The sequence below is a fragment of the Hyla sarda genome, chromosome 4, assembly GCF_029499605.1.
Source record: "Hyla sarda isolate aHylSar1 chromosome 4, aHylSar1.hap1, whole genome shotgun sequence".
Taxonomy (NCBI): Eukaryota; Metazoa; Chordata; class Amphibia; order Anura; family Hylidae; genus Hyla; species Hyla sarda.
The window spans coordinates 309,816,766-309,839,498 of NC_079192.1; the positions used below are offsets into that span (position 1 = coordinate 309,816,766).

A 22,733-nucleotide genomic window follows, 5' to 3' on the forward strand; every position below is an offset into this window, starting at 1 on the left:
TTATTATAGAGACAGAAAAGGGTCTAAAGGGGTTTTCGCACTGAGCAAAGTTGGTAAAATCAGAGGCTTATAAACTATATCACTGTACTATTTTTCCACCGCCATTGATCTGATCCCTTCCTTATTTTTCTCGGAACCGTAGACGAGTGACATTGCACACGCTTTGCCACATTCTCCTTGCTTGCATGTACAGTAGAGACTGTAAGCCAGTTCTTTCAGGACAGACCAGGAGAGTGCAGTTGAATGTGTCTTAAAAAATGGCGTTAAACATAACCAAGGGCAACAGGTTAACAAAGCATTCACACTTTAAGTTAGCACGTACTGGGATCTCTCAAGTTACAATAGGCCTCTGGTTATAATGCTTTTTTTGGATCACTGTAATTTAAAACCGTACTCAACATTCAATGCAATAGACAGACCAGATCTGCTAAATGGGTCAACGACAAAAGATCTGACCCATCAGAATGGGCATTTAACTGGTAATACGCGTGTATTAATGAAGTGCATGCACTGACTGGCTGTCTGTTAGCGCCTCTCTACAGAACAGCATGGTACTACATGTCCTATACTGCCCTTTACCTGTATTTGGATAAGCTGCTCTTTTGGACACCAGGTGAGGGCAGCTCTATGTTCTGTTTCTGGGAAACCCTGTGTACGGTACAGGACCCTGAGGAGGCTCCTGATCTCTGCATAGCTCTGACTTTTATACAACTTTTATACGACTTTTATGCTTTATGTGTGTCACTTGACAGCTTATTTTTCTTTAATCCTTAGGCCAGATTCAAATTACGATTCGTGCCTACATGGGCACAATGTCAAAATCGGCTACTGTCATATCCATGCTCGGATGAGCACAGGCTCCATTCAATTATCTTTTTCTGAGCCTGTCATTAGGCGACTATATTTAATGAGATCCATGCTGATCCAAGTACAGATATATTGGAAAAAGTTTTTGTGATTTCTGCCAATGTATTTGTGATTCGGAGGCACTTATCTTACTTTTTCCAATTTCTTTGTTGACATTTTATAGGGTTTTCTTACCTAATTGGGCCATTCGACTGACAAGGGCGCTACTGCAGGTCTGCAGGAACCATCCAAAGGACTTTAGAGCATGTGCGATGTACAGCGGTTGGATGGCGCCCCCAGACCAGGTACCAAAGTATGCAGAAGCTTGTTTGGAAAGATGAATCACATCATGAACTGAGCTGGGAGCTGCAAGAGGACGGCAGCTACAGGTGGAACTTTGACTTCAGAGATACTTTCGCTCCCCATCAGCTGCTATATATGGTAGGAGAGCAATAAGGAGACCGTGCCCAGTTTGTCCAGGATGCCTCAAGCCTTGGCTACACTTGACCATCCTCACCCACACCAATCTTGTGTGTTTGCTTCACCTACTGTTCTGTTGCTTTTGCCTCATCTACCAATACCATTTCTTGCTTATTTGTACATTAGCTCTGTTTTGTATTAGCCCATTTATTATTATGGCTATGGCAAATGGTTTGCCAACCCTGCCTACTTGTGCCGGACCTGCCTACAACTTGGGGCCCCTTTTATATTTTTTCTTCCAGGGCAACTTTAAATTCCTAATCCGCTAATCCGCCAGTGTCTGTTTACAAAGCAAAGATAACAGGATAAAGATACTCTGGAAAGGTCCCCTTTAATAGCATGCTATTTCACAAATCTCTCAGCAAACATGGCTAAAATAGAAAGTAACCTAAGATAGAGAAACAATGGTTAGGCAGGATTCTGGGTGTAACTGGACCTGTCAAAACAAAATTATTGAAAATTATTAATAGGCCACTCGTTAATGTATAAACAGTACTGTCATAATTTTAGTATTTTTATATATATATCTTTACTTAATATTTTATTTGAAGGGCTAAAATAGATATCTTTTCCTATGTAAATGAAATGCATGAGGAAAATGATATGCACTTATGGAGTATTAAATAAGCACCAGAATCCAATGCTTCATGAGATCACATATAAAAGTTCTGGCTTTAAAAAGTTCATGTCCATATGTGAACATTGGATCAGCCGAGCTAAACAGTGTGACACAACCATAAGTGACCATGACCTCAGCGGCACAGGTGTATGGCTTGATGCCCGTATCATTTAAGCCAAGTGCTGCACAAGCAGTGACAGCATTACAGCCTCCTCTGAATTTAAGGTCTGGACAGTATAGAATAAGATAGCGAAATCTTCATCATATATCATCCAGCTGAAAGACAACTAAATACGTCAGTCAGCTCAGTTAAAGGGGTTGTGCGCTGCCCTGCCTTTCGGAGCTCCGCTCACAGTGTCCGGAAGTTCATTACTCCAAACGCTGTGTGCGGGCTTCCGTGTTCGCGGCCGCCGGACATCAGGCCCGGCCCCTCGTGACATCTCGCCCGCCCCCACTACCAAAGTCTATGGGAAGGGCGCGTGACAGTGGTCGCGCCCCCTTCCCATAGACTTTCGTTGAGGGGGCGGACGAGACGTCACGAGGGGGCGGGCGACACGTCACGAAGGGCCGGGCATGATGTCACGCCCGGCGGTCTCAAACACGGAAGCCCGCACACAGCGTTCGGAGTAATGAACTTCCGGACGCTGTGAGCGGAGCTCCGAAAGGCAGGGCAGCGCACAACCCCTTTAAAGGGGTATTCCAGGATCTTTTTTTTATTTGACTATGCTACAGGGGCTGTAAAGTTAGTGTAGTTCATAATATAGTGTCTGTGCCTGTGTGTGACGGTTTTCTCATAATTCTTCTGTGATTATCGTCCTAATACAAAATGACTAATGTCTCAGATTTTTCCCAGATTGCAGTGCATCGAGACCTGACATCACTAGTCAGGTGATCAGAGGGAGCCTGTCCTGCTTCAATTTAGCAACAGCTGTAGGCCCCCTGGTTAGAAAACACTGTGTTTCAATGGGTGGGGTGGCTGATGTGTGGGAGGAAGGAAAGTGATCTCAAACTTTCAAGCATGGAACTGTAATGTGAAAGATTACCACTTTATTTTACATATATGCAAATTAATACATACATTTAAAATATAGCAAGAATGTAAAAACAAGGCACCAAATTGACAACTACAGAAAAAGTGGAGGAGGTATGGTGGATACAGCAGCAGGGAATACAGCGAGATACAGATATTACAAATAATGCCAATATTTATCTTAATAAAAAAAAAGGGGATAGAGAAATCCACAAGGCTGACATAGGGAAATAGTGAACCAAAGCATAATATAGATAAAGCTTGATACAAAAAAAATAAAAACATGTTAGATGTACAATTACAAAGTCAGAACATCCTGCCATGCACTGTCCACCTACCACCTCCAACCCCAACGTGCGTTTCGCTTGTGCTTTGCCAGGGGGCGTGCCACATACATCTTACATGTTCTTATTTTTTTTGTATCAAGCTTTATCTATATTATGATTTGGTTCACTATTTGCCTGTGTCAGCTTTATGGATTTCTCTATCCCCTCTTTTTGCATTAAGATAAATATTGGCATTATTTGTAATACAGTGGTCCCTCAACATACGATGGTAATCCGTTCCAAACGGACCATCGCTTGTTGAAACCATCGCATGTTGAGGGATCCGTGCAATGTAAAGTATAGGACAGTGGTCTACAACCTGTGGACCTCCAGATGTTGCAAAACTACAACACCCAGCATGCCCGGACAGCCGTTGGCTGTCCGGGCATGCTGGGAGTTGTAGTTTTGCAACATCTGGAGGTCCGCAGGTTGTAGACCACTGTTAGAGAAAGTTGTACTCACCTGTCCCCACTGCTCCGGACCGTCACCGCTGCCCGGGATGTCGCCGACCATCGCTGTCGCCGCGTCCCCGTGGTGTCCCCGACGCTCTGACAAGGCCTCTGCTTCCCCGGCAACCGTGCTCTCCATCGCCGCCATCACGTCGCTACGCACGCCGCTCCTATTGGATGATGAAGGGACGGTGTGCACAGCGACGTGATGACGATGAAGGAGAGCGCCGACGATGCAGAGGATTCTAAAGAGGACGCGCCGGAGCCCCGAGGACAGGTGAGTGACCATCACCGGACCTCACGGGGCACCGTAAATGGCTATCCGGTGGCAGCTGAAGTAGTCAGCGCTGCGGATAGCCGGTTATGCGATGGCCCCGACATACAAAAGCATTGTATATTGATGCTGCCTTCAACATGCGATGGGCTCTGAGAGGCCATCGTATGTTGAAATGATCATATGTCAGGGCCATCGTAGGTCGAGGGGTCACTGTATCTGTATCTCACTGTATTCCATGCTGCTGTATCCACCATACTCCCTCCACTTTTTCTGTAGTTGTCAATTTGGTGCCTTGTTTTTACATTCTTGCTATATTTTAAATGTATGTCTGTCACGATTCCGGCTGGCAGGTAGTGGATCCTCTGTGCCAGAGAGGGATGGCGAGGACCGCGCTAGTGGACCGGTTCTAAGCCACTACAGGTTTTCACCAGAGCCCGCCGCAAAGCGGGATGGTCTTGCTGCGGCGGTAGTGACCAGGTCGTATCCACTAGCAACGGCTCACCTCTCTGGCTGCTGAAGATACTGAAGAAAGGCGAGGTACAAGGGAGTAGGCAGTAGCAAGGTCGGACGTAGCAGAAGGTCGGGGGCAGGCGGCAAGGTTCGTAGTCAGGGGAGATAGCAAAAGTACTGGTACACAGGCTATTAAACACACAGGAATGCTTTCACTGGCACTAAGGCAACAAGATCCGGCAAGGAAGTGCAAGGGAGGAGACTAGATATAGCCAGGGAACAGGTGGGAACCAATTAAGCTAATTGGGCCAGGCACCAATCATTGGTGCACTGGCCCTTTAAGTCTCAGGGAGCTGGCGCGCGCGCGCCCTAGAGAGCGGAGCCGCGCGCGCCAGCACATGACAGCAGGGGACGGGAACGGGTAAGTGACCTGGGATGCGATTCGCGAGCGGGCGCGTCCCGCTGTGCGAATCGCATCCCCAACGGCCATGACAGAGCAGCGCTCCCGGTCAGCGGGACTGACCGGGGAGCTGCAGGGAAAGAGACGCCGTGAGCGCTCCGGGGAGGAGCGGGGACCCGGAGCGCTAGGCGTAACAGTACCCCCCCCCTTAGGTCTCCCCTTCTCTTTATCGGGTAACTGCCTCCCCTGGGATGAGGACACCGGGAAAGGATGGAGGGATTCCTCAACGGCAGGCAGAACCGCAGGAGTAGGAATGGGGAGAGAGGGCAGAGGGCGGGACCTGGCACGGGGCAGTGTGACACCAGGACGAGGGCCATGAGGGGACACAGAAGCTTGCCTGATGGAACTGGGAGGGGGGGAGGGGCATTTCCTGTGGCAGGCAGAGTCCTTAATGACCTTAGGGGGACCAGATACAGGAGGAACCACAGAGTTACGGCAAGGGTTACTGGGAACCGGTTTTAGACAGTTCTTGGAACAAGAGGACCCCCAACTCTTGATCTCCCCAGTGGACCAATCCAGGGTTGGGGAATGAAGTTGAAGCCAGGGAAGTCCAAGGAGAATTTCCGAGGTGCAATTGGGGAGGACCAAAAGTTCAATCCTCTCGTGGTGAGATCCGATGCTCATAAGAAGGGGCTCCGTGCGGAAACGTATGGTACAGTCCAACCTGGCTCCGTTGACCGCGGAAATGTGGAGTGGCTTGACAAGACGGGTCACCGGAATACGGAATTTATTCACAAAGGAGTCCCGAATAAAATTCCCAGAAGCTCCAGAGTCCAGGCAGGCCACGGCTGAGAGGGGAGAGCTGGCTGAAGTGGAAATCCGAACAGGTACCGTGAGACGTGGAGAAGCCGACTTGGCATCAAGAGACGCCACACCCACGAGAGCTGAGTGCGAGCGTGCGTTTCCCAGACGTGGAGGACGGATTGGGCAATCCACCAAAAAATGTTCAGTACTGGCACAGTACAGACAAAGATTCTCTTCCTTACGGCGATTCCTCTCTTCCAGGGTCAGGCGAGACCGATCCACTTGCATGGCCTCCTCGGCGGGAGGCCTAGGCGCAGATTGCAGTGGAGACTGTGGGAGAGGTGGCCAGAGATCTAAGTCTTTTTCCTGGCGGAGCTCTTGATGCCTCTCAGAAAAACGCATGTCAATGCGAGTGGCTAGATGAATGAGTTCATGCAGGCTAGCAGGAGTCTCTCGTGCGGCCAGAACATCTTTAATGTTGCTGGATAGGCCTTTTTTAAAGGTCGCGCAGAGAGCCTCATTATTCCAGGATAGTTCAGAAGCAAGAGTACGGAATTGTATGGCGTACTCGCCAACGGAGGAATTACCCTGGACCAGGTTCAGCAGGGCAGTCTCAGCAGAAGAGGCTCGGGCAGGTTCCTCAAAGACACTTCGAATTTCCGAGAAGAAGGAGTGAACAGAGGCAGTGACGGGGTCATTGCGGTCCCAGAGCGGTGTGGCCCATGACAGGGCTTTTCCAGACAGAAGGCTGACTACGAAAGCCACCTTAGACCTTTCAGTAGGAAACAGGTCCGACATCATCTCCAAGTGCAGAGAACATTGCGAAAGGAAGCCACGGCAAAACTTAGAGTCCCCATTAAATTTGTCCGGCAAAGACAGGCGGAGGCTAGGAGTGGCCACTCGCTGCGGAAGGGGTGCAGGAGCTGGCGGAGGAGATGATTGCTGAAGAAGTTGCGACTGAAGTTGGTGCACAATGGTGGACATTTCTGACATCTGGTGGGTTAGATGGGCGATCTGTCGGGCTTGCTGGGCGACCACCGTGGTGATATCAGAGGCAACTGGCAGGGGAACCTCAGCGGGATCCATGGCCGGATCTACTGTCACGATTCCGGCTGGCAGGTAGTGGATCCTCTGTGCCAGAGAGGGATGGCGAGGACCGCGCTAGTGGACCGGTTCTAAGCCACTACAGGTTTTCACCAGAGCCCGCCGCAAAGCGGGATGGTCTTGCTGCGGCGGTAGTGACCAGGTCGTATCCACTAGCAACGGCTCACCTCTCTGGCTGCTGAAGATACTGAAGAAAGGCGAGGTACAAGGGAGTAGGCAGTAGCAAGGTCGGACGTAGCAGAAGGTCGGGGGCAGGCGGCAAGGTTCGTAGTCAGGGGAGATAGCAAAAGTACTGGTACACAGGCTATTAAACACACAGGAACGCTTTCACTGGCACTAAGGCAACAAGATCCGGCAAGGAAGTGCAAGGGAGGAGACTAGATATAGCCAGGGAACAGGTGGGAACCAATTAAGCTAATTGGGCCAGGCACCAATCATTGGTGCACTGGCCCTTTAAGTCTCAGGGAGCTGGCGCGCGCGCGCCCTAGAGAGCGGAGCCGCGCGCGCCAGCACATGACAGCAGGGGACGGGAACGGGTAAGTGACCTGGGATGCGATTCGCGAGCGGGCGCGTCCCGCTGTGCGAATCGCATCCCCAACGGCCATGACAGAGCAGCGCTCCCGGTCAGCGGGACTGACCGGGGAGCTGCAGGGAAAGAGACGCCGTGAGCGCTCCGGGGAGGAGCGGGGACCCGGAGCGCTAGGCGTAACAATGTCTTAATTTGCATATATGTTAAATAAAGTGATAATCTTTTACATTACTGGTTTTCTTGGTTGGTGCATATATTTGGAGCAAACCAGTGGTGGCTATTCTTATATGGCCATGTTCTTTTGTTGGTGATATAATATAGAACTGTGGGATGTGTAGTTTAGAGAACAAAATCCAACAGGATATACCCAGTTCTGGCAGGTAAGTACTAAAATCCCCTTATGGTGGATCACCCCTTTAAAATATAACTATAATGTTGTTTCTGTGGAAGGATACACGTTTAAAACTCCTGGCAGCTCTGTTGCCCCCTATCAAAGCAAGCGGTCTACGGAATCGCCATACACTGCTTGCTTCATTATACTAAGACAGTTTTGTGGATGTGAATTAGATTTTAGCTCAATCCTTTCCAGGCCAATAGACTTTGAGGGACTCACTCCATTCTAAAATGAATAGCTTTTATTCATACAACCTTATTTGTTTTTGTGTCTTTTTGAAAAGAAAATTTTCTTTAAAGAGCAAAATATTAATCCCTGCACTTCTCAAATACCAGTGTAGGCAAAAATGACTTGGAAAAAGACAAAATTTTAAGTTATTTATGTGACACTCAATAAAGATTTAGATACTTGGAGAGAAACTCCTCAAGCACTGTTACGCCTAGCGCTCCGGGTCCCCGCTCCTCCCCGGAGCGCTCACGGCGTCCTTCTCCCTGCAGCTCCCCGGTCAGCGCTGACCGGGAGCGCTGCTCTGCCATGGCCGTTGGGGATGCGATTCGCACAGCGGGACGCGCCCGCTCGCGAATCGCATCCCAGGTCACTTACCCGTTCCCGTCTCCTGCGGTCATGTGCTGGCGCGCGCGGCTCCGCTCTCTAGGGCGCGCGCGCGCCAGCTCCCTGAGACTTAAAGGGCCAGTGCACCAATGATTGGTGCCTGGCCCAATTAGCTTAATTGGTTCCCACCTGTTCCCTGGCTATATCTAGTCTCCTCCCTTGCACTCCCTTGCCGGATCTTGTTGCCTTAGTGCCAGTGAAAGCGTTCCTTGTGTGTTCAATAGCCTGTGTACCAGTACCTTGCTATCTCCCCTGACTACGAACCTTGCCGCCTGCCCCCGACCTTCTGCTACGTCCGACCTTGCTACTGCCTACTCCCTTGTACCTCGCCTATCTTCAGTATCTTCAGCAGCCAGAGAGGTGAGCCGTTGCTAGTGGATACGACCTGGTCACTACCGCCGCAGCAAGACCATCCCGCTTTGCGGCGGGCTCTGGTGAAAACCAGTAGTGGCTTAGAACCGGTCCACTAGCACGGTCCACGCCTATCCCTCTCTGGCACAGAGGATCCACTACCTGCCAGCCGGCATCGTGACAGTAGATCCGGCCATGGATCCCGCTGAAGTTCCTCTGCCAGTTGTCGCTGACCTCACCACGGTGGCCGCCCAGCAAGCCCGACAGATCGCCCTTCTAACCCGTCAGCTGTCGGAAATGTCCACCATTTCGCACCAACTTCAGTCGCAACTTCTCCAGCAATCTTCTCCTCCGCCAGCTCCTGCACCTCCTCCGCAGCGAGTGGCCACTCCTAGCCTCCGCCTGTCCTTGCCGGACAAATTTAATGGGGACTCTAAGTATTGCCGTGGCTTTCTTTCGCAATGTTCCCAGCACTTGGAGATGATGTCGGACCAGTTTCCTACTGAAAGGTCTAAGGTGGCTTTCGTGTTCTGCCTTCTGTCTGGAAAAGCCCTGTCATGGGCCGCACCGCTCTGGGACCGCAATGACCCCGTCACTGCCTCTGTACACTCCTTCTTCTCGGAAATTCGAAGTGTCTTTGAGGAACCTGCCCGAGCTTCTTCAGCCGAGATTGCCCTGCTGAACCTGGCCCAGGGTGTTTCTTCCGTTGGCGAGTACGCCATTCAGTTCTGTGCTCTTGCTTACGAGTTGTCCTGGAATAGTGAGATTCTCTGCGCGACCTTTAAAAAAGGCCTATCCAGCAACATTAAAGATGTTCTGGCCGCACGAGAGACTCCTGCTGACCTACATGAACTCATTCATCTAGCCACTCGCATTGACATGCGTTCTTCCGGATGGCGTCTGGAGCTCCGCCTGGATATGGACTTTGTTCGCACGAAGCGTTTTTTCTCTCCGGCTCCTCTCTCCTCTGGTCCTCTGCAATCTGTTCCTGTGCTTCCCGCCGCGGAGGCTATGCAAGTTGACCGGTCTTGCTTGACACCTCAAGAGAGGACACGACGCCGCATGGAGAATCTTTGCCTGTACTATGCCGGTACCTGTTCGGATTTCCACTTCAGCCAGCTCTCCCCTCTCAGCCGTGGCCTGCCTGGACTCTGGAGCTTCTGGGAATTTTATTTGGGAGTCCTTTGTGAATAAATTCCGTATTCCGGTGACCCGTCTTGTCAAGCCACTCCACATTTCCGCGGTCAACGGAGCCAGGTTGGACTGTACCATACGTTTCCGCACGGAGCCCCTTCTTATGAGCATCGGATCTCATCACGAGAGGATTGAACTTTTGGTCCTCCCCAATTGCACCTCGGAAATTCTCCTCGGACTTCCCTGGCTTCAACTTCATTCCCCAATCCTGGATTGGTCCACTGGGGAGATCAAGAGTTGGGGGTCCTCTTGTGCCAAGAACTGTCTAAAACCTGTTCCCAGTAACCCTTGCCGTAACTCTGTGGTTTCTCCTGTATTCGGTCCCCCTAAGGTCTTTAAGGACTCTGCCTGCCACAGGAAATGCCCCTCCCCCCCTCCCAGTTCCATCAGGCAAGCTTCTGTGTCCCCTCATGGCCCTCGTCCTGGTGTCACACTGCCCCGTGCCAGGTCTCGCCCTCTGCCCTCTCTCCCCATTCCTACTCCTGCGGTTCTGCCTGCCGTTGAGGAATCCCTCCATCCTTTCCCGGTGTCCTCATCCCAGGGGAGGCAGTTACCCGATAAAGAGAAGGGGAGACCTAAGGGGGGGGGTACTGTTACGCCTAGCGCTCCGGGTCCCCGCTCCTCCCCGGAGCGCTCACGGCGTCCTTCTCCCTGCAGCTCCCCGGTCAGCGCTGACCGGGAGCGCTGCTCTGCCATGGCCGTTGGGGATGCGATTCGCACAGCGGGACGCGCCCGCTCGCGAATCGCATCCCAGGTCACTTACCCGTTCCCGTCTCCTGCGGTCATGTGCTGGCGCGCGCGGCTCCGCTCTCTAGGGCGCGCGCGCGCCAGCTCCCTGAGACTTAAAGGGCCAGTGCACCAATGATTGGTGCCTGGCCCAATTAGCTTAATTGGTTCCCACCTGTTCCCTGGCTATATCTAGTCTCCTCCCTTGCACTCCCTTGCCGGATCTTGTTGCCTTAGTGCCAGTGAAAGCGTTCCTTGTGTGTTCAATAGCCTGTGTACCAGTACCTTGCTATCTCCCCTGACTACGAACCTTGCCGCCTGCCCCCGACCTTCTGCTACGTCCGACCTTGCTACTGCCTACTCCCTTGTACCTCGCCTATCTTCAGTATCTTCAGCAGCCAGAGAGGTGAGCCGTTGCTAGTGGATACGACCTGGTCACTACCGCCGCAGCAAGACCATCCCGCTTTGCGGCGGGCTCTGGTGAAAACCAGTAGTGGCTTAGAACCGGTCCACTAGCACGGTCCACGCCTATCCCTCTCTGGCACAGAGGATCCACTACCTGCCAGCCGGCATCGTGACAAGCACATGACAACCTTAAACTAAAGCAGCTGGGAGATGGCAGCGGGATACTGCAATGACCCTACTTTGTGTATTTCATTTCTTTTTGTATAATAGGTAAGTGGTATGACTATTATCCAACTAATAATTGGTATGTAAAAAAATGGTTTTAAAAGGGTATTTCCATTTAAATGATCTTTTTACCTATCCACAAGGTAGGGGATAAGTGTGAGTTCATGTGGTGGGGGATGTTGGTCCGACTTATGATCTCCTAAACCTCACCCTGGCTCCTTTTTATCCTTACAGAAGGGGTGGGTTATCACACGCACTGTTGCTCCATACAATGTCTATGGAGCTGCCGGACATAGCCAAGCCCTGTACTTTGACTATCTCCAGAGGCTCCATGGACAATAAATGGAGCAGTGGCATGCAAGCCAACCTGCAGCTTCATTTGTGCCAACCTGCTGCTCCATTTAAAAAAAAAAAAGGAGTCGGGTGGCACTTATCCCTTATCCTGCGAATAGAGGATGAGATAATTTAAGTCAAAATCCCCCTATAATAATAATTTATATAATAATAATTGAATCTATCACATTATCTGGTCTGCATAGAAAATGAAATTTCAAAACCATAAAGTATATATATCAGAACTTAATATTGGACTAAGAAAATTATTTTGGTCTCCAGTCAACTCAATCTTTTTCTTCTTTCTTTAATTTCAAGCGACCTGATATCAGCCTCCCTCTACTTATTGAGTGGAAATTGGTCATGTTGGCAGCTGGGCTGCTATGTTTGCTAGATTGGTAGCTTTAAGGTTTTTTTTAACAGTTAATAGTAGAATTGTTAATAGTTAATGTGGGAGTAATCCCTGTTTCCCTGTTCCCATACAGAGCATAAGCCTCTTTAACATTACTTAAAGGGATACTCCGGTGGAAAAAAAAAAATTCTAATCAACTGGTGCCAGAAAGTTAAACAGATTTGTACATTACTTCTATTAAAAAATCTTAATCCTTCCAGTACCTATCAGCTGCTGTATGATCCAAGCTCCTCTCTTTTTGAATTTCCTTTCTGTCTGACCACAGTGCTCTCTGCTGACACCTCTGTCCGTATCAGGAACTGTCCAGAGCAGGAGAGGTTTGCTATGGGGATTTGCTCCTACTCTGGACAGTTCCTAAAATGGACAGATGTGTCAGCAGAGAGCACTGTGGTCAGACAGAAAGGAAATTCAAAAAGAAAAGAACTTCCTGTAAGGGTTAAGATTTTTTAATAGAAGTAATTTACAAATCTGTATAACTTTCTGGCACCAGTTAATTTAAAAAAAAAAATGTTTTCCAGTGGAGTACCCCTTTATGGCATATGTGCTATGCCATATATCATGATAGGTCAATGGGAGAATTATCTCATGGAGTAATGGAATAGGGAATAGATAATGTTCTCCCTGTCCCTTGTGCTAAAAACTGATCCATTAACTTCCCTAGCTTACTTAATTTTTACTCCTCCTAAATTCTCACTTTGATAAGCTCATATACAAAGTCTCCATTTCCTTCCTTTCACCGCTTGTTGCTGGTTTATACTTTTCTTACACATATTGGCTTTGTTAGTATTATAACAATATATATTATATAACATAAAATTATTCTTATAATTCCTCAGTTTCATGGGAATCCTGAGAAAAGAAGCCTTACAATTTCTTAGTATGACTATTGTTCCATAAGGGACTTTTCCCCCTTTGTTTTACAGGCACTTACTTCAGTTCTTGGTCCCTTTTGAATTGGGATTTCACAGAGGCATTGCATGTCACAAAATTAGCGAAATATTTTTACTTTCCCACGAGTCAGTCGAATATTACGTCAGTTCCTCTTTTTTGTGACTATGCTAAAACGTGTGATCAGTGGAGTAATAAGCTGTGACTTCACTATGTTTCCCAGACAAGACCTTTGGAAAATGATGGTAAAATCATAAGGTCGTAAGTCTAAGATCTCAAGACAAAGTTTCAATTAAGTATAACAATGGAAATAGCAATACAATAATTGATCATGTTTGAAAAACAGAGTTTTATATCAATTTTCAAGGTTAATGTAGGGTGCATCCACATCTATGAATTGTGGATCCAGAAGCCGAATACATCAGGACAATTTCAAATCCGCCTCCTGTGTATCGTTGCCGGATCCACGCTGTACCCCAAAAATTTCAAAGAGCCCAAAGTCAAGAAGTGTCTCCAGTGTCTGACTGAAAAGCGCAGCAGACCACATTTTTTAGTCCGGTTTAAAAAAATGCATACGGTCTGACCCTGGGCTCATGGAAACAGTGGGGTAAGGCGTGGAAACGGCAGGAGGCAGTTGTGAAATTTTCCTGCCGTATCAACAAATCCTAGATGTGAATGCCCCCTAGCAAGTGAAAAAAATTCATCTGAACCTCAGTGACACGAAAAGAGTGACATATGGATTCATAGAAATTGTATGAGTCTGTTCATCAATAACCTCAGGGGCACGGTGCTAGGCTGAGCAATTTTGCATCTTTGTTTCAGTGATTGGGGGGTGTTTCAGAACATGGACCTCCAGCCTTGCCCGGGACCCTCAAGTGCTCAAAACATGTCTCTATGTAAATGCATTTTCCAAGCATAAATTAACAGTTCCATCACTTAAAATTCAAAACAGCTGGTATTACTTACATAGATTGGGTGCCTACATTAAAAGTTGGCTGTGGACAATTGTGATTCTCGCCATTTTAATCTAGCAGAGTTATGGAAGAGTACCCACCATCATTCTTCTAATTAGGGAACCCCACCTATTCGATCCATCCACCATCTATCCTTGAAAGAACGCTCCTGGAACATTCTCAGAAATGCGTCTTTTGCCTGGTGCCATTGATCATGTTTTGCCAATCTGAACAACTGTAACTGCCAAAATGGACTAAAAATGGGTATATCTGCGTTGGTGAATTAAAGATCTCTGGCAAAAATTAACTTATCCCCTATCCACGGGATAGGGGATAAGAAGCTGATCGCGGGGGTCCGACAGCTGGCCTCCCCTCCTCTGCAATCAGTGGGACGTGACCGGGTGCTGAGTGAGGAGCACGTTCTGAAGCCCACACGCCTCCATTCATTTCTATGAAAGCACCGAAAAGACCCGAGTACAGCTCTCAGGCATTTTCGGCGCTCCCATAGAAATGAATGGAGCGTGTGCCATCTACATGTAGATGATACGCACTTCTCACTGACAGCGCCAGGGTCCCGTCCTGGAGATCGTGGGAGGCCCTAGCTGTCAAAGCACCCCACTCCCCGCGATCAGCTGCCTCTCCCCTATCATGTGGCTAGGGGATAAGTTCATTTTTGCCGGAGTAGTCCTTAAAATGTTCACCAGATGACCGTTCATTCAATGGTTGCTCAGCCATCAACATACTACTTTTTAATGTGTGGCCACCATTAGTATAATATGTTATTCTATTGTGAAGCAAATAACTGATACTAAATAGCAGTTTTACTGTAATTTGACATTATGGCATCTTTGAGTGACAGGTACATTTGGACTGGGTTTTCTTGTAAACCATTGCTTAGTTTGTATTCGTGTTTTGTCATAAGAGGGTTAACTGGAAATATTAGCAGGAAGTGACTTTAATAAACCACACATTTGCATCAAAAGCACAAGATGAGTTTATTTACATCCCGTAAAAAGGAAACATACAGGAAACATATGAAACAGTGCTGGGTACAGTAATAACATATATATTGCTGTCCTCCTATACCATACAAAATACCGATATAAAAATGCTTTATTGTCATATATGAAACTTAAAAAAAAAATGAAATTCACATAATTAAAAATGAAGCATATGGGTTTATATACTGTTACGCCTAGCGCTCCGGGTCCCCGCTCCTCCCCGGAGCGCTCACGGCGTCTCTCTCCCTGCAGCGCCCCGGTCAGTCCCGCTGACCGGGAGCGCTGCACTGACATGGCCGTCGGGGATGCGATTCGCACAGCGGGACGCGCCCGCTCGCGAATCGCATCCCAAGTCACTTACCCGTCCCGGGCCCCTCCTGTCATGTGCTGGCGCGCGCGGCTCCGCTCTCTAGGGCGCGCGCGCGCCAGCTCTCTGAGACTTAAAGGGCCAGTGCACCAATGATTGGTGCCTGGCCCAATTAGCTTAATTGGCTTCCATCTGCTCCCAGGCTATATCTGCTCACTGCCCCTGCACTCCCTTGCCGGATCTTGTTGCCTTGTGCCAGTGAAAGCGTTTAGTGTTGTCCAAAGCCTGTGTTACCTGAACTCCTGCTATCCATCTTGACTACGAACCTTGCCGCCTGCCCCGACCTTCTGCTACGTCTGACCTTGCCTCTGCCTAGTCCTTCTGTCCCACGCCTTCTCAGCAGTCAGCGAGGTTGAGCCGTTGCTAGTGGATACGACCTGGTTGCTACTGCCGCAGCAAGACCATCCCGCTTTGCGGCGGGCTCTGGTGAACACCAGTAGCCTCTTAGAACCGGTCCACCAGCACGGTCCACGCCAATCCCTCGCTGACACAGAGGATCCACTACCTGTAAGCCGAATCGTGACATATACCTAATACAAAAGGACATACATAACATAAAAAGATGTATTAGACTGACTGCAGTTGGATAAAAACTACCGGTATCTTTCAATCTGCCTATATGTGACTTACAGTGTTAGTGTCACTTTGACATGTCACATAGACCCCCATGACCTCTAGATATAGCAGGGAAAAGCATGTGATTGTGTGCTTCACTCCCTGGCTGGCCGCTCAATCTGACTTACAATGTAGCCACCCTCCTACTACAATTGGGTTGGAGCAAGTGGTAATCTTGGGAGTGAAGTGGGCATCTGCGTGCTTCTCCTGGCTATATCTAGAGATCGTGGGGGTCTCAGCACTGAGATCCCAACCAATCAAACTTTTTTTTTTTATGTAACAGTAACAAGGGAACCAATCATCAGATTTTACTTGGCAAAGTGTTATATAGGGTAAAATCTTTATCCTCACCATCCCCGGGGGACACTCCTGCCTCCGGGGATGGTGAGGATATGAACTTATAAACTAGTTCCCACCGGCCCCGCAAGTAGTCCCCTGGGCGGGGAGCTCCTCTTACCTAGTCTCGTTACTTCGGCTGGCAGTGACGCCCCCTCGGCTTGATTGACGTGCCGCGTCATCACTCTGCTTCATCTGTTCAGTGAGCAGAGCAATGACGCGGCCCATCAATCAAGCCGAGGGGGCGTTGCTGCCGACCAAAGTAACGGGACAAGGTAAGAGGAGCACCCCGCCAAGGGGACTACTTGCGGGGTCGGCAGGGACTAGTTTATAAGTTCATTTCCTCACCATCCCTGAGAGCAGGAACGTCTCCCGTGGATGGTGAGGATAAAGATTTTACCCTATATAACGCTTTGCCAAGTGTTCTATAGGGTAAAATCTGATGATTGGTACCCTTTAAAGGAGAAATCTGGCAAAAAATAAACTTATCCCCTGTCCACAGGATAGGGGATAAGTAGCTGATCACAAGGGACTGACCGCTGGGACCCACTGTGATCTTCAGGACTGGCCCCTGGGTCTCTCAGAGAGAAGCGCTTGTCATCTACCGGTAGACGGCATTAATTTTTATGAGAGTGCCGATGATTTCCGAGTGCTGTACTCAGGTCTTTTCGGCACTCCCATAGAAATGAATGGAGCACGTGACATCTACTGGTAGACAACACGCGCTCCTCTCTGAGAGACTGATACACAGACTGATCTTTATTACCATTCAAGTCAATTTAAGTCATATATTCAACATTTTTTTAACAGGGTAGTGTCCTCACAATGGTTTATGGAGAAGGGAAAACCAGTGACGGTGCAAAGCCACCGGCTGTAGTCAGATATCCAATTACTTGATATCCATGTTTCGATACCAACTATGATGGTTCCTAAATGTTCTTAAGAGCTTATCCGCTAATACACTTTATTCAAGGACAATTTTTTATCAGACTTTGTAATAGAAAATGTTTTCCAGTAATATTGTAGATATGTTATCTTTATAATTTTATGATCCTACGACTTACGATGACTTCAAAGGCAACTCTTTCACTGAGAAAACTAAACAATATTGTATCTTGACAGGCTGGCATGATGGTCAAGGGTTCTGTATGTGTATGACTAATAGAGTTACGACAAAGACTTGTAACATTTCCGCTATGTCTTACAGGGAACTTTAGGTTTAATTATTGAAATCAGCCTGTAGAGCATTGTGAGTCACAGAATTAACTCTTTTTGGTCATACCTCTGTGATACTGTCTGCTCTACCTTGCATAGCTACTTTGTGTGGGTTTTTTAAGTTAGTATAAGGCCTATTTCAGAAGGTTGTATAGTGGTTATACTTAAAGGGGTACTCCAGAGGAAAACAAATGTTTTCAAATCAACTGGTGCCAGAAAGTTATACAGATTTGTAAATTTCTTCTATTTAAAAATCTTAATCCTTCCAGTTGCTGTATGCTCCAAAGAAAGTTGTGTAGGTCTTTCCAGTCTGACTATAGTGCTCTCTGCTGCCACATCTGTCTGTGTCAGAAACTGTCAGGAGCATAAGCAAATCCCCATATACCTCTCCTGCTCCAAACAGTTCCCGACACAGACAGAGGAGGCAACAGAGAGCACTGTTGTCAGACTGAAGAGAACGACATTACTTTCCTTGGGGAATACAGCAGCTGATAAGTACTGGAAGGGTTAAGATGTTTAAATAGAAGTAATTTACAAATCTGTTTAACTTTATGGTACCAGTTGATTTGAAAACATTTTGTTTCCTCTGGAGTTCCCCTTTAAGCATCCATGTCCCAAAACCTGAACTTCTGTGATTTTACTAAAATAAACTTAGATTACATGAGGTTCTATGATGTTAAATGGCCAAATTCAGTTTGTGATAACACACTGAAAGATCAGTCATTAGTGGGGGGACTCAGGCTACCGAAATCACTAGACTTTACTACATTTCTCACCCCCTGTAAAAGGCTTGGCTGTGTTCAACCCCAACCCCATAAGCAAAGTCAGGACAGGCCAAGGTAAAGCTTAAATCAGTGTTTTTTTAGTGTGTCTCCAACTGTTGCAAAACTACAACTCCCAGCATGGAAAACACTGGCTTAGGTAACAGAATATTGCTCCCTATTATATTATATTGAGATGATCTTCTCAATATAATATAAAGAATATGGCCACTATTCATAATGTATGGTGGACTGAAAATCACAGTCCCTGTCCAAAATCCAGTGGGCAGGGGATAGATTTCTCACCACTTTCTTACTTTCCTGCTTTTCTTTCTTATCTTCTTTAAATCTTTTTTGGCTCAAACTGGTTTGTTCTGGAGCCATTTTTTTTTTATCAACTGGTGCCAGAAAGTTAAACAGATTTGTAAATGACTTCTATTAAAAAATCTTAATCCTTCCAGTACTTATTAGCTGCTGAATACTACAGAGGAAATTCTTTTCTTTTTGGAACAGAGCTCTCTGCTGACATCACGAGCACAGTGCTCTCTGCTGACATCTCTGTCCATTTTAGGAACTGTCCAGAGCAGCATATGTTTGCAATGGAGATTTTCTACCACTCTGGACAGTTCTTAAAATGGACAGAGATGTCAGCAGAGAGCACTGTGCTCATGATGTCAGCAGAGAGCTCTGTGTTCCAAAAAGAAAATAATTTCTTCTGTAGTATTCGGCAGCTAATAAGTACAGGAAGGATTAAGATTTTTTAATAGAAGTAATTTACAAATCTGTTTAACTTGCTGGCACCAGTTGATAAAAAAAAAAAAAAAAGTTTTTCACCGGAGTACCCCTTTAAACAGATTTGTAAATGACTCCTATAAAAAAATCTTAATCCTTCCAATATTTATCAGATGCTGAAGTTGAGTTGTTCTTTTCTGTCCGGCAACAGTGCTCTCTGCTGACATCTCTGTTTGTCTCGGGAACTGCACAGAGTAGAAGAGGTTTGCTATGGGGATTTGCTTCTACTCTGGACAGTTCCTGAGACAGGTGTCATCAGAGAGCACTTTGAGAGAAAAGAACAACTCAACTTCAGCAGCTCATAAGTACTGAAAGGATTAAGATTTTTTTAATAGAAGTAATTTACAAACTGTTTAACTTTCTGGAGCCAGTTGATTTATATAAAAACGTTTTTACCTGGATAACCCCTTTAATGATCATCTTTCGCCATAATGTAGGTTCTGCATTGATGCAAGACATTTTGGGATGCTATGAAGGGGGGGTCTTCTTTAGGGAAATCACAGCCAATAAAAATAAATCTAAGCATCTTGAAAGAGCACTCACCACAAGGGTGGTTGAATAGGAGGCATAGCACGTCGAAATTAACTCAATGGAGTCTTTTAGGGATTGGAAGGAGGAGCAATGACTGATAAGAAGTCTATGGGGGAGATTTATCAAAACCTGTGCAAAGGAAGAGTTGCCCAGTTGCCCATAGCAACCAATCAGATCGCTTCTTTCATTTTGCAGAGGCCTTGCTAAAAATGAAAGAAGCGATCTGATTGGTTGCTATGGGCAACTGGACAACTTTATCTCTGGACGGGTTTTGATAAATCTCCCCCATAGACTTCTTATCAGCCTGCTAAATCATTTAATCCATCAAACTCTGGACGGGTTTTGATAAATCTCCCCCTATGTTTCTAAAGCACTGTTTTCCAACCAGGGTGCCTCCAGTTGTGGCAAAACTACAACTCCCAGCATGCCCGGACAGCCTTTGGCTGTCCGGGCATGCTGGGAGTTGTAGTTTTGCCACAGCTGGCGGCAACCTGGTTGGAAAACACTGTTCTAAAGCATAAATCCGGTCCCTAAGAAGGATAGGGGATTGTCTCTCTTTTTTTGGCAGCACAGCTGCAGCATTTGATGGATTGGGGGAACAGAGATATATGGCATTTTTCTTGCTTAAGATACTTAGTTGGTTAGACAGTGTTGGGACCCCATTGGATCTTCTTGAATGACGGCATGGGCTGGCTTTAGAGAAGACAACGGTCTCTCTGTGATGCAAATTATGGGATGAATACAGATTCTTTCTTAATGGGGGTGCTAACTTTATATGTCATTATAGGGGAACCTGTATTTGGAACGTGTATCGGAGTGTGAATGACCAGGTTTTCAAACTGGGAATGAAGGGTTTTCCTTGTTTTATATATATATATATATATATGTATATATATATATATATATATATATATATATAGATATAGATATAGATAAAATGCTGGTTTTTAAATGGCCGTTTACAGACCCAATATACCTGTGACACTTTGTATTTATTTCCCTGGAAGATTTTTGCCATTTGTTATTGCTGATGTATGTCACGATCATTTCTATTTTAATAAAAAAAAAAAAAAAGTTGTTAACAAAAAATGATAATGGAGGGAGTAATCTTGTGTAATATTAGGGTATACATTGGTTTGGGACACATCATAGGTAGAGTAGAACAACCTATAAATATTACTACAAACACTATGAGGGTTTGCTGACTGGGTTTTGGCAGCTGTAATGTTTGAGCTGCCCTTAGAAGAACCCATAAAGACTGACTTGTTTTGCACTGAAATATAATACTTATCACTTCACCTCCTGCACTTTCCCATAGAAATAGGTTACGTAACACAGGCACATGTCCTGCTAGATTTGTGCTGCCGGTGTGAAACCAGAGATCAGTGAAGTTGGCATCTAAATGCAACATTTTCCTTTGGCGCCTTAAAATCAGAAAGGAAACATTGCTTTGTGTTACATCCTGTCCAAATGTTTGTCTACCCCTTATCATTATACTTTATGTTTTACTATGTTTATTACCTTTCTCAGGATGAAAATGCTTTACCAAATCATGAGAAATCTATTTGAAAAAGGTCTGACAGAGGATAAGACAAATGCTGGGAATGTAGATCCCCAAAGCCTGAATAGGAATGATGGTTACTAGTTTGGAGTGTTTATGACATCCTTAAAGGGAACCACTTGCAAAAACACTGAGGTTTCTAAAGTATTCTAAGTATTCATTTGACCATTGTTGAGACATTGCCAATTTATCAGTTATACAATACTTATGTATTATCCTATATGTACTTATCCTATATGTATTAAAGGAGTTATCAATCCAAAAAAAAAAAAAAAAGATTTCCTATCAAAGGGCAGGGTCACACGGAATGGATCCACAGCATATTTTGACGGACCCTACAATGTACCTCCAGCTGTGCCTGCTCATAGCAGCAATCCGCCAATACGAGCAGACACACAGTGTTCTGCAAGTCGCCTCGCCCATACACAGTGTACTCACAAACATCACGGCTGCTCTTGGAGCTCAGGGAGCAGGGGGAGCGGCTGCAATGTCTGCAAGTACACACTCGCAGATCGCTGTGTGTCTGCTCGTAGCGGCGGATTGCTGCTACGAGCAGGCAGGCACAGCTGGAAGCACACTGTAGGGTTTGTCATCGGCAGGATCAGCAGCTTAAATTACGCTGTAGATCCGTTCCGTGTGACCCTACCCAAAAGGATAGGGGATAAGCATCTAATTGCAGGGGGTCCAACCCAGCAGTCAGACCCCCTGCAAACAGACACCTATCTCATACCCTGTTGCACAACCCCTAAAAGGCCCTATACATGTGGCTGGATTGTCATCTATCCAGGGCTCAAGTCCTGCAGGAACTCGTGGGAACTGAGTCCCTGCACTTTTTCTACTGCAGGAACACTGTTCCCATTAGCAGAACCAGCCCTTGAGTGGAAATCTTGAGTGAGTTCCCACACTTTTTTTTTCCAGGACTTGACCCCTGCATACATCCATAATAGGGTTCCCTTTGTAAGGCATGACCTTTCTACTGTACCTCTACTTTCATATGTGAGCTATACAAAGGAGCTTGCTACAAAGGTAGCTATACCTGCCCCCATCCCCCACTGCTTCCGTTTAGTTGGTGCCCAGTACCTGCTGCTCAATCCTTCCTTTTAGAGACCAGGAAATGGTAAGCCGTGGGGACCAGAACCATTGGAACAGCAGCAGCAGGCGATAGCGGAAGGTGATTACTGTTTTTCTTATATATTTTTTTAGCTCAGTGTGGCCACTTTTAAAAAGAGAAACATATAACCGGATAACCCCTTTAATAGTTTACGTCTTTTCTGGGTGGCACTATTCTGAATAGAATGGGAGAGTCGGGAATTAAAGGGGTACTCCGGTGAAAACCTTTTTTCTTTTAAATCAACTGGTGGCAGAAAGTTAAACATATTTGTAAATTACTTCTATTAAAAAAATCTTAATCTTTCATGTACTTATTAGCTGCTGAATACTACAGAGGAAATTCTTTTCTTTTTGGAATGCTCTCTGATGACATCACGAGCACAGTTCTCTCTGCTGACGTTATTATAATAATAATAATGCTTTATTTATTGTTGTCCTTAGTGGGATTTGAACCCAAGTCCCCAGCACTGCAAGGCAGCAGTGCTAACCACTGAGCCAAAGAAAAAAGGTTTTCTCTGGAGTACCCCTTTAATGAAGGGGTGTTTACTGTTTTCTTTTTAAGACTAGCCTGGCCACTTTTAAAGATAAAAATATACTGTGGACAGCCCCTTTAACTGTTTTAACAAAAATACATGTT

General features: G+C 46.5%; 1 protein-coding gene and 1 long non-coding RNA gene across 2 annotated transcripts in view; one reads left to right on the forward strand and one right to left on the reverse strand.

Moving 5' to 3' along the window:
• LOC130369494 (trichohyalin-like) overlaps nt 1–22,733 on the forward strand; it is an 81,322-nt gene that overhangs the window by 52,954 nt on the left and 5,635 nt on the right. The window lies entirely within an intron of this gene.
• LOC130369496 (uncharacterized) lies at nt 1,216–19,553 on the reverse strand. The gene is made up of 3 exons (XR_008892786.1): nt 19,438–19,553; nt 12,898–13,084; nt 1,216–1,762 (listed from the first exon to the last, which is right to left on the reverse strand). It is a non-coding gene; the product is annotated as an uncharacterized LOC130369496 (long non-coding RNA).